This window comes from Carcharodon carcharias, chromosome 9, assembly GCF_017639515.1.
Source record: "Carcharodon carcharias isolate sCarCar2 chromosome 9, sCarCar2.pri, whole genome shotgun sequence".
Lineage (NCBI taxonomy): Eukaryota > Metazoa > Chordata > Chondrichthyes > Lamniformes > Lamnidae > Carcharodon > Carcharodon carcharias.
In genome coordinates, this window is record NC_054475.1 from 153,676,890 (window position 1) to 153,689,597 (window position 12,708).

At 47.9% G+C, this 12,708-nt stretch overlaps 1 protein-coding gene across 5 annotated transcripts in view; it reads right to left on the reverse strand.

Moving 5' to 3' along the window:
- ophn1 (oligophrenin 1) overlaps positions 1-12,708 on the reverse strand; it is a 235,478-nt gene that overhangs the window by 23,323 nt on the left and 199,447 nt on the right. The gene's annotated exons all lie outside the window — the stretch shown is intronic.

Sequence of the window (12,708 nt, forward strand, 5' to 3'; positions counted from 1 at the left end):
ACTTCCTATAACCCTAATAAAAATCACCCCCCCCCCCCCAACCCCTCCCCTCCCCCCCCCCACCCCCACCACCTCACCGGTTGAATTGGCCAGTCAATCTTTGTGATTTGCCAAGATAACTGCCTTTATTTTCTTATTTAAAGATAATGCTTCATTACTCAGCTCCAGTGTCATATTTTGAGAAACAAAATAACGCTGCAAAAGGAACAGGAGAGGGATTCTGATGGTCTATAATTTTTAGAATGTTGTAATTTGCCAGCGATGAACTGATGTTAATGAACAACCCCAAACAAAAACAGAATTACCTGGAAAAACTCAGCAGGTCTGGCAGCATCGGCGGAGAAGAAAAGAGTTGACGTTTCGAGTCCTCATGACCCTTCAACAGGTCCAAAACCCTTGTTTTTGTTTTGGATTTCCAGCATCCGCAGTTTTTTTGTTTTTATATTAATGAACAACCCTGGGGGTGGCTTTTTGCCAATCAAGTGCCTGCTACGTACAAAACAACTTGCTGGACACAGAGGAGATTAAGAGAGAATAAATCAAAAACTCAATACCATTTTCATCCTCATCCAAATAACGTTCTCGGCCTCTTATTAGAACATGGAAACTCCAAGTTGCAATCGTTGGCTAGTTTGTGGAATGAGAGAGGCACTGGCGAAGTTTTTTTGCCCGTCGATATTTGCCCTGACGTGGTGGTGATTGGTTTAATTTTTGAACCACTGCGCTCCCTGCTGAGGATAGTCAGGGAATTCTGTTATGATTGGCCCAGTGACGACGAAGGAATACCATCAACTGTCCAAGTCACGATAGCAAGCGGCTTAAAGGAAAACTGGGATAGTGATAGTGGTCCTGCAACTTTTCCACTCATCTGTTTCTCAGTGGTTGAGGACATGGTGGCAGGAAGGTGCTGCTAAAATAAGCTTGGCGAGTTGGTACTGTGCACTCCATTGATAATAATGCATTCTGCAAATACCAGCGGTGAATGTGTGCTTGTTGACTTCAGTGGCAGTCAAGCAGACTCCATTTTCCTGGATGGTGTTGAACTTAAGTGCAAGCCAAACCAGCAGAATGGTGAGAATTTCATTCTGCTGACTCGAGCTGTAGAAATGGGCAACCACGAGGTGAGTCATGCGTACAGAGTACACAACCTTTGTTCTCCTCTTGCTGCTACTGTATTGATATAACTGTTCCTGTAAGACTCTAGACAATGGAGACCTCCAGGACTGCTGCTGGGTTACTCACCTATGGTGGTGCTTTGGAAGGTCAATGGAAGATAACTGTTCCTTTTCTTGTTAGAGACAAGGCCACAATCCTCAGTGTCCAGTGCTTTCAGTATGATTCAGAACAGATCCAGAAGCTCAAAACTGAGCATCCATGAGGCACCGGGGGCCATCAGCTGCAGTAGAATTGTATTCAACTGCAATCTATAATCTCATGGTTTGGCACAACCCCATCCTACCATTACCATTAGGCCTGGGGACCAACCCTGGTTCAATAAAAAGTGCAGGATGTTAATTCTAATAATTGTATGTTGAGGAAGAATGAGTCCAAAGCTAGCTTGTACCTTAAAACAGGTTTATTTCCAAGGCAGCAAAATAAAGTCAGCCCTCCTTCTCAATGCCAAATCCCTTGATTGAGCATCGAGTGCCTGACAACAAGGGTCCCCTCCCCAAGAGCCCACAAACAATCCTGACAGGGTTTGCTTTTCAGGTTTCCTATGTGGTGACTACCCCACCCACGGCAGCAGGATCAGGCCCTTATGTAAACATTAATTGCCCACTTATGGGCCTAATGGAGGCCCTCCACAAGTCTTCCCGACCCGGACATAATAAAGACAAAAGCAGGAAGGCAGCGGGCTCCCCATCCACCATCGTTCCACACAATTAAATGCCCTCTCACCTTTGAACCTGTATTGGGGGAGGGCCTTAAATTCTGCCCTCAGTTTAGGTGTTACCAGGGCACTCTACTCTAGTTCTCATTACAGCCTCGGTACAAACATGGACAAAAGCCTTGAAATCTAGGGGTGAGGTGAGTGACTGTCCCTGACATCTTGGCAGCATTTGTCCATGTGTAGCATCAAGGAGCCCTAAACTGAAATCGATGGGAATCGGGTGAAAACTTTCAACTGGTTGTAAACTTATAGCACAAAGGAAGATGGCTGTGGTTGCTGGAGGCCAATCACCTCAGTCTCAGGACATCACTGCAGGTGTTCCTCAGGATCGTATCCCAGGCCCAACTATCACTTTTCTCCATCATTAGGTCAGAAGTGGTGCTGTTCCCTGATGATTGCACAACATTCAGTACCATTTGTGACTCCTCAGATAATTGAACAACCTGTGTCCATATGCAGCTAGACCTGGACAACATTCAGGCTTGGGCTGATAGGTGGCAAGTAACATTTGTGTCACACAAATGCCACACCGCCAACAAGAAAATATTTAACAATCTCCCCTTGATACTCAATGGCATTACCGTCATGGAATTCCCCACCATCAACATCCTGAGGGTTATCATTGATCAGAAACTGAACTGGACCAGCCATATAAATGTTGAAGCTACAAGAGCAGGTCAGAGGCTGGGAATTCTGTGGGAAGTAATTCATCACTTGGCTCCCCAAAGCCTGTCTACCATCTACAAGGCATAAGTGTGATAGGGAATAGATTTCCTCTTGGCTGGATAAAAGCAGCTCCAAGAACACTCAGGAAGCTTGACACAATCCAGGACAAAGCAGCTTGTTTGATCATCACCCCATCCACCACCCTAAACATTCACTCTCCTCAGCACCAGCAGACAAGGGCACCACAGTGTACCATCTAACAGATGAACTGCAGTAATTCACCAGGGTTCCTTCCAACCCATCACCTAGAAGAACAAGGGCAGCAGACACATGGAAACACCACCACCTGCAAGTTCCCCTCCATCATCTTCACATCATCCTAACCACCTTAAGGAGCAAGCTGGCATCCTATGAAAAAATAGTAAAAGAAACACTTCTTTGTGGCATTAACAGCAGCATCTGTGATAGAAGAAGGTGGGGTAGAATTGGTCACATCACTTTTGGCCGAAAAAGCTTGCAAATACTTCAACCATATCACTTGCAATCACATCCTGGGCTGGGTCCGGGTTGAGGGTTGGAAATGTTAATGAAGTCTGGTCCTCCTGTTGCTACATTTTCCACCACCATTCTTGGCTGGCTTTAGTCCTTCCCTTGATTCTCTTCCAAGTGATGTTCAACATGGAGGAGTACTGATTTGTCAGTTGGGGGGGTAGTAGGCAGTAGATGGTAATAAGCAGGATATTTCCTTGGCTTTGTTCATGCTGAAACCATGGGCTGCAGAGTAAATGTACAGAACATGCCCACTCATTGGGCTGAATAATAAGTGTTGCCGAGTTAGGCGGACCACGCACCTGGAAGCGGTCAGGATTCAGACCTCCGAGCCCACCGCCCAAAAGACGCAGTATAAAGTGTCAGTTGTGCCAATTAAGAGTGCTGGGTGGGTTCCGGGCCTCAATGAGATTATCCCACCCAATCAGAGCAGTAGGGTAGGATATCTGGCGTTGGAGCTCGTCAGCCGGTGACCCGGATCAAAGTCAGAGAGGGCCCCTCTTTAGCAGCACAATGCAGAAATGGGCCTCTTTGCATGAAATCCCACACTGAAAGCATTTATTCTATTCTACATGTATTATGACAGTCAGTTGCCATTTTAATGAGCACAACTGACCTATTAACTGTCAATTTGCATAGCGCAAGTGAGCTTCCAATTTCCAGGCCGACCCGCTAACCGTAATATCCCAGACTGGCGGGGTGATGCCAAGAACATGACCTGACATCTTCGCCCAATAATATGTTGGCATGTGTGTGCTTCGGTCCCGTTTTTTGAAAATATTATTCAGGTCAATGGGATTGTACCTTTGGTAAGTCTATCCTGCCGATGGCACAGGACATACCATGAGATGATAATGGAGGAATCTGCAGCTTTGGCTCTTAGGTGTGGTTGAACATGCCTGTGTTGGGCTGGTGTTTGACTAGTTTTTGGGACTGTCAGTTACAGCACAAGGCCATAAGAATACATGAAACAGGAGTAGGCATGGACAGTACAGGTCCTTGAGCCTGTTCTGCTAGTCAATATGATCATGACTGATCTTTTATCTCAACTCTACTTTCACTTCCACTCCCCAGATCCATTGATTTTCTGAACACCAAAAATTTGTCTATCTCAGTCTTTCACATACACTGAATGATGGAGCATCCACAACCCTCTAGGGTGGAGATCTCTGAAGATTCAAAACCCTTTGAATGAAGAAATTTCTTCTCGCCTCAGTCCTAAATAATTAAGCCCTTATCCTGAGACTTTGCCCCTGTGTTTCTAGATTCCTGAGCCCGGGGAAACAACTTCTCAGTGTCTACCCTATCAAACCCCTTCATAATCTTGTATATTTCAATGAGATCACCTCTCATTCTTCTACACTCGAGAATACAGGGCCAATTTTCTCGGCCTTTCATCAAGAGACAACGCCCTGATCATAGGAATCAATCTAGTGAACCTCCACTGCATCACCTCCAAGGAATGCATATCTTTCCTTAAATATGGAGACCAAAACTGCACACACAACTCTAGATGTATCATCAAAGCATTATACAATTGTACTAAGACTTCTTTATTCTTGTACTCCAGTCCCCTTGCAATTAAAGCCATGATGGCATTTGCCTTCCTAATGGGTTGCTGCACCTTCGTGCTAACTTTGTGTTACTTCAATGAGTACACGCAAGTCCCTCTGAACATAAACCTTCAGAGGTTTCCCGACTCTTCAAAACATTCTGCTAAGAAACGGGTTTTTATTCTATCAGTCTCTGTGGATTTAAAGCCCAGTTACAGTGAAAGCAGCACACACATTCCAACACCTCATACTGCATCTACAATGTATAATGACAAGATCTCTTAAGATTAAAGCACTTAATTCACAAGAATCTAATTCTGTCAATACAGCAGAAAGCTTTGGAACATAGGATAGGGCAGAATTTTCCGAGCCCGCTGACGGCGGGTCAGGTTTCCCACCATCGGTCGGCAGGGAGCTAATTGTAATACATTAGCATATAATTAAAATGCCATCCCACCAGGCTCTTGGAACCCCGCTGTATCGTCCATCCACATCGGCGGGAAAGCACATCGACGTGTTTCACAACAGCACACAGGTGTCGTGCACTTGGCGGCCTTCACTTTGGGGGCACTGAGGTGAGTGAGCACCACAGCTCACTCATTGTTTACAGGCCTCAGGGGCGGGACCAGGCAACTGAGGGGTGGGGCGTGTCGTGGGGCAAGTGATGGCCAGCCTCAGAGGCGACTGCTGAGGTGGGTGGGGGTGGTCAAGTGCTGCCTTGGCGCTGTATCCCGCGCACAGGCAATCAAGGTGGGGGGGCAGGGTAAGTGAGGGAAATGGCCACGCATTAGGGGCACCTGTATAAACTGACCATCCCTCCGCAACTGAGACTGTTCAGGCACAGCCACAGTAATATGATTGGGGTCAGGCTCCTAGCCTACCCGCCCATGCAAGCATCGCAGAGGCACCAAAGGGCCACCAAGCGCTCCATACCTTACCCCCCCCTCCTCCACACCCACCCTCCCCTCCCCGCCAACTCCCCCCACCCACCACCACTTCCCTGGCACAGACTTGGAGTCCTCCACCACTTTATTGGACCGCAGAGCAGTTGGACTGCACACGTTGTACAATTTCCTCGCCAAAGCTGGCCATGGAGCAGTCACTGCTGGAGGTGCTCACAGCCCCTTGCAATCTCAGCCTCCTGGTTTGGACCAGTGTCCCCCATGTTGCAGGTTGACAGGGCAGCCATGCAGCGCACTCATCTGTGACCATTCGAGGGGTGACCAGCACTCTCCGGGAAGCATTAAGGGGCGGTCACACAGGGCCAGGAAAGGTGCTAAGTACAGCCATGATAACCACATCTCTCTCTCTTTCATGCTGCAGGAGGACCACGTCAGGATTATAGATCCTGGTGACCTAGATGTATGCCTGATGGCCAACAGAGACTGTAGAAGAAGGAGGAGAGAGTAACTGAGGTTCCTGGCTATGCAAAGGCAGGAGCAGCAACCTCATGAAGAAGGGCTAGTAGGGGCTTCTGCACACACTGCCCAGGAGCAACAGCGAGCTGTGACTGGTCGGCACCTAGCGACACCCAGGGTCTATGGACACTTCCTGCCATTCCTACAAATGACCGAGAACCAGTGTCACCACCGACTGTGCATGTCTAGGGACCTGGTGGCTCACATCTGCCACTTACTGCAGGACTTGGCGCCAAGGAGACATGGAGGGCATCCACTGCCAATGGCTGTGAGAGTGACTGTGGCGCTCAATTTCTATGCCAGTGGCTCCTTTCAGGGCTCCATGTGACCCCTGTGGGATTTCACAATCCACCACCCAAAAATGCATCCATGAGGTCACAGATGCCATCGTTTCCATGGAACACAACTTTGTGCATTTAGCCCGAGACTGGGACAGCCAGGGTGCAAGGACCATTGGATTCACCCTGATCTCGGGTTGCCCACAGGTGCAGGGTGCGATTGGCTGCACTCATGTGGTGCTCAGGTCTCTGCAAGGGCTTCCGCTCGCTGAACGTGCAGCTGGTATGAGACCACACATCCTGCAGGTAAGTGCACTGTTTCTGGGGAGTGTGCACGACGCCTACATCCTGAATCACTCGCAGCTCCCTGATGTTTTCCAGGGTCCACAGAGGCTGCAGGATTGGCTCCTCAGGGAGGAGGGCTGCCCACAGAGGCCGTGGCTGAAGACACCTGTGCGGTGGCCTCAGGCTGCAGCAGAGCGATGCTATAATGAGGCTCATACAGCAGCTCACAACTTGGTGGGGCAGACCATCGGGATGCTGAAGATGCAGTTCTGGTGCTTGGATGGGTCTGGTGGAGCCCTGTAATACTGCCCACAGAGGGTGCCATGCATCGTCGTCATCTACTATGCCCTTTACAACCTGGCGCTGCAACAGGGTGAGGAGCTGGCTGAGGAGGAGATGGAGGAGCTGCACATCTCCTCCGATGGGGAGGATGCTGATGGGAATGAGGGCAAGGGTGTCCTCGGTGATGACGACAACGGGGATGAGGCTCTCGCACTGGGTAAATGAGGCAGGTGCACTCAGGATGCCCTGGTAGCTGCCAGATTTGTGGAGGATGATGACGACATGCAGTGAATGAGGTGTCCCCATAGATTCTCACATCGATCCTCAATAACGTTTGATTCCAGTCTGGCTTCTGGCAGCACCAATACCCTCTGTGAGAATGCTCCTGTCATGGAGATGCAGCCTAATAGTCGCTCGATTGCAGGAGGATGATGACAACATGCAGTGAGGACACTCCATAGATCTTCATATAGCCTCTGAGAATGTCTGACTCCTGTCTGGCTGAGGGGAACTCGCTTGCGTTCCATGATCAGGGCCATCTCAGAGACACAGCCATGAAACTTTAGACGCATCTGATGCTGTGTCTGCCTTCGGCACCTCAGCCCTTCAGGAGCTGGTGCAGAGCATTACTGGTCGCAGATGTTGATGTGATGGGGGCCAGACCCACCTTAAAAAGGTGCTGAGAGCACAGAGAAAGTATGAGAGAACTTTGTGATGCCTGCCCATTACACTCTAGCAGCAATGACCAGCACTGCCGAGGTGCAGGCATCTGTAATGTTCCAGGGAGTGTGAGGCTGGACCATCATTGTGGCCTGAAGGCTGCTCAGAGCACAGGGTAGAGACCCTGGACTGAGACACCTGCCTTTATCTTGTGCAGAAAGGTTTCACATCTCAGTGACATGAACACTGTTCATCAGAACAAGGAGCCATAGGCAGGGAGACACTCTTGGGAGTTTATTGACAATAGTGAACATTATGTATAAGTGATTAACACCCATGCCCAGACTATGCAACTAATTCTCCTTAACTTTCTTAACCCTGCCGTTATGTCTTAGTGCTCCCCGGACATCCACAGCGGAGGTGGAGGCAGCCTGCTGACTGTGACGCCCTGTGATGACTTTGGCGGGTGTTCTTTGGATGGCCAAGACTTGGAGGGCCCCGGCCTGCTTTCGGGGTCCTGCTGTGTGGCAGTGGCACCCTCCTCGGCCTGTGAAGCTGGATCTGCGGAGGTCATAGGAAGAGGGGAGTCAGGTGGCCGGTCACTCCCTGAGTCACCTGGGTGGATGGCCCCGGAGCGTGCCCCTGCTGATCCTCCTCCCTATGGGTGCCCGAGGGCCCCTGGCTGACTCCATGAGTGGAAGGGGTAGCTGGAGTGAGATCAAGCTGCCCAGCACTGTTTTCACGTACACATTTTTGGAGGGCAAATTTGGCATCAGCAATGGAGTTAAGCCCACCCAGCAATGGAGTGACATCCTGGACTAAGGTCTCCACGGCGGCGTCCATCCTGCCAGTGTTGACCTCGGTGCATTGCAATGCCAGCACTCTCACCTCAGCTGGAAGACAGACTGACTCCTCCATCGTGCCTTGCAATCTGAGGAGTGCAGCGGACATCCCTTCCTGATGTTCCCGAGCTTGTCTTTGCAGCTCCAGCAACTGTGACATGACTGAGTCCAGAGTGATGTGCTCACCAGATTATGATCCCGAGGCTACTCTAAAGCAAGTCCCGCCAAGTTGAGTCTCTGCGCTGGTAGAGGTGTGGGTGAGCACTGTGATGGGACTTCAGGGAGGGTGCTTTCGGATTCCTCTTGAAGTTTCCTTGGGGTTTGCTTGGAGGCTCTGGGTCGTGGACTCCTTCAGTTGCTTCCCAGACATGCCTGCGATAGCAAGGGGAGATAACAATGGCATGACAGTGGCCTGTGAAAGAAGACCCATCACTCACGGCATCGCTGTATAATGGATGTTGCACTGCTGGATCCTCACTTGGTAGAGCAGTGCTGACTTCATCATCAGCACAGGACCAATCGCTGGTTATTGCCAGCCAGATGGATGGCTCTGTTTTCAAATTCTGTCAGAACTTTGAATTCCGGCATCCCTCCAACTGTCTGCGACCTTTGCCTCCTGTTGTGTGCCAGTTTGTCCTGCATGGATAGATTTGGGGAGAGTGTATCAGGACGCCTGCCGGACCAGATGATAAGTATGCCTGGCCTGTGTGAGTGGTGAGTGGTCCCATGGATGGGATGAGGACAATGATGGCATGTGTGAGAAAGAGTGAATGGTGATGTCCCTTGCGCTGGCAGTGAGTGAGGGCCCTGTAGGTGTGTGATGGGCTTGAGAGTGAGAGAGTTGGGAGTGATGAAAAGAGTGACTTACCCTGGTGGAACGGAGGAGATCATTCATCCTTTTGTGGCACTGGGTGGCTGACCTCTTCTGAAGGGCGTTGGCGTTGACCACCGCCGCTACCATCTCCCAAGCCAGGTTGGTGACATTGCTACCCATCCTGCGGCCAGAAGGCGGGTAGAGCACATCCCAGCAGGCCTCCACGGCATCCAGCAGTCGCTCGAGGGACCTGTCGTTGAAGCGGGGGGGGGACTGCAGTATTTTTTCCTTTGCTGGTCATGTCTCCCGGGCAGCGGTGGTGAACTGGTGATGAGCACGTTGCTGGCAGCGGACTTTTAAAGATGCCGGCCGGGGTGATGGCAAGCGGGCAAATGAGAACCCGCTCGCCATAGAAACAGCGTGTTTTGCGGGAGTGAATATATAAATGAGGCGGGCTCGGGAAGATACGGCGTGAAAACCCACCAATTTTCATTAGTAGGACTCCATTTTACCCACCCGCTACCGCACTTAGTGCAATTCTGGGAAAATTCAGCCCATATTCTCTCAGTGGGTAAGAATGCTATGGTATGGCATCTGTCTCACTTGTCCTTCATAGAATTATACAATAGAGAAAGAGGCCAATCAGCCCATTGTGCCCACACCAATTTTTTGAAGGAGCTACACAATTATTCCTCCTCCTTTGCCCTTTAGCAAAGCCTTGCAGAATTATCCTCTTCAAGTATTTAACTATTTTCGATTTGAATTTTGATCAAATCTGCTTCCATCACTCTTTCAAGCAATGTATTCTAGATAACAAAACTTAATAATTAAAAAATTCTAATTTTAACTCCCGGATTTATTTAACCAATTATCTTAAGTCTGTTTCCCATGGTTACTGACCATTGGATTGTCCACACACAATAAATTGGAACATTCTGATTCTGCCTCAGCATTACTGGGCGTAAGAAAATAAACACGCCGAGTGCCACACTGTACCCACGTCAGGCGATGTGTGGCCTGTGGTTCAGTTGGCCGCACTCCACCCTCTGATTCACAAGGTTTTGGGTTCAAATCCCACTCCAGGACTTGAGCACAAAAATCAAAGCTGACATTCCAGTGCTGCGCACAGAGTGGATGTCTTTTGGGTGGGATGTTAAGCTGGGATACCGTCTGCCCTCAGTTCGTTGTAAAAGATCTCACGGCACTATTTTGAAGGAGGACAGCGGAGTTATCCCTGCTGTCTTGGCCAACATTTATCCCTCAAACAACATCACAAAAGTACAGACATATAGGCATTATCACATTGCTGGTTGTGGAAACTTGCTGTGTGCAAACTAGCTGCTGTATCTCCTTTGTTACAACACTTCAAAAAGTATTTCATTTGCTGTAAAACACAGATATCCGGTGGTCATGAAAAGTGCTATGTAAATGCAAGTGTTTCTTTGGCCCCCAGTTTTGCATGCATTGTTTACTTTTCCCCCATTCCTCACTTAATCTAACCCAAATACAGTTACATATAGATAAAAGCAAAATACTATGGATGCCGGAAATCTGAAACAAAAACAGAAAATGCTGGAAAAACTCAGGTCTAGCAGCATCTGTGGAGAGAGAATCAGCTCCCTTTAGCTCTGAAGAAGGGTTATACAGACTCGAAATCTTAACTCTGATTCCCTCTCCACAGATGCTGCTATACCTGCTGAGTTTTTCTAGCATTTTCTGTCTTTGTTAGTTACATATAGGTTCTCTTGACACACTTCAAAGCAAGCACAACTGAAGTATGGCAACCAGTCATCAACTATCTTAATTAATTGCTGCAAGTTTCAGTGTGAAAAGTGCCAACATTGATAGGAAGCCCATCTTTCCAAAATATGGTCGTTCGGTAAATTTATCTTGACACTCAAAAGAATCAAATCACCATGCTTTCTTCTGTGTCATTTACCATCATAAACAAGAGTATAAAAGCAAAATACTGCTGACCTTTATTCTGCTATTAACACCTACCCTGGACCAATGCTATTTCTTCATTACTACCATTAGCACGCCCTTTGCCTTTTGTTCCATGACATCTTTGTCATTTAATCTTCCCCACCCACTAACCCATCCCTTTGGTTCCACCTGAGCCTCCCACCACCGCCCCCTCCATTTTCAACAGCTTAAAACCCATCACATTTCTACCTCTCTTCAGTTCTAAAGAGGAGTCATATTCGGCTTGAAACGTGAACTCTGTTTTTCTCTCTCCACAGATGCTGCCAGACTTGCTGAGTATTTCCAGCACGCTCGTTTCATTATAAACAAGGGGTTGGATTATTTTCTGTCGCTCGCTCTGTTACCAGAGCTTTATTTGCTGGTCCCGTCCCTCAGGGATAATCCCAGAAACTATTGCATGTACATTATACCGGTGCATGTTTTAATCAAAGAATAATTGCAATGAAAGCATTTCCAAAAAAGGTTTTGAGATCCTGTGAAGAGGCTAGATATATTGGAAGTTGCTGGGATCAATGTTTATTACTTTCAACTCAATCTTCTCAACACGCTTAATTCATGCAACCTGCAGAAATCATGATGTACAGTGAAAACAGTAAATGCAACTTAAACTTCACCATCGAGACCTCAAGCCTTAGAAATTTCTCCTGGACATTAAGTGTGATGCCAGGTTTTCCCAACGTCCTTTAGCCTGTAAAAAGGTCTACTAGTGGATGTAGATGTCAGCATCTACCTAACAGGGTTAAACATGCACCTGCATAGTTAAACTAGGTGCTGCCACTTTAAAACATAGTCACCAGAGATTTCCTCAAGAGTTCACTTGGTCAACCATCACAACTCTAGCACAAGATCAGAAGGGAAACCTTGTTTGTATGTGGATCGGGCTTTCTGTCAATCTCCTGCCGATGTTACGTTAGCCAATCCCTCTGAGGAAATTCCAGAGTCACTTTGTAAGTGCTTAATTGTGAATATATTTCCTGTTGAGCAGTAACTGACTGCACCATCAAAAAACATCTGTCTGCAAATTGCAACCCCAAGGCAATGTGGCTGAGATTGATAACTTAGCAGCATTGGAAGAATTAAACCTTTAGTCTTTCCTCCACTCCTGCCATGCAATACCACACCTTTCGTTGGCACTCAGCATATGGTACAAATAGTAAAGCAACTTCCCTAACCTGCTGCAAGTATTTATTATGAAAGTGTGAAAACGAATGGCCAACTGTTTTTAACCTCGAGATTTATTAAGCAGCAAGTTTGATTTTGTGAGAACTTCAGCACAAGTCACGCTCAGCAATCTTCTTTGTTCTGAAATCCTGGTGATTAAGCTTTCCTTGTAGAATTTATTCCCCCTTAAAGCATTTGTTTGTTACAAAAAATATAGTTGTGCAGAAGATCACGAGGATAAATCTTTTGGGAACAAAAGATTTATGCACTAGGTTTTTGCAAAGAGGTGAGTGATTACCCATGGGTTATGGAAAGGCATCAAT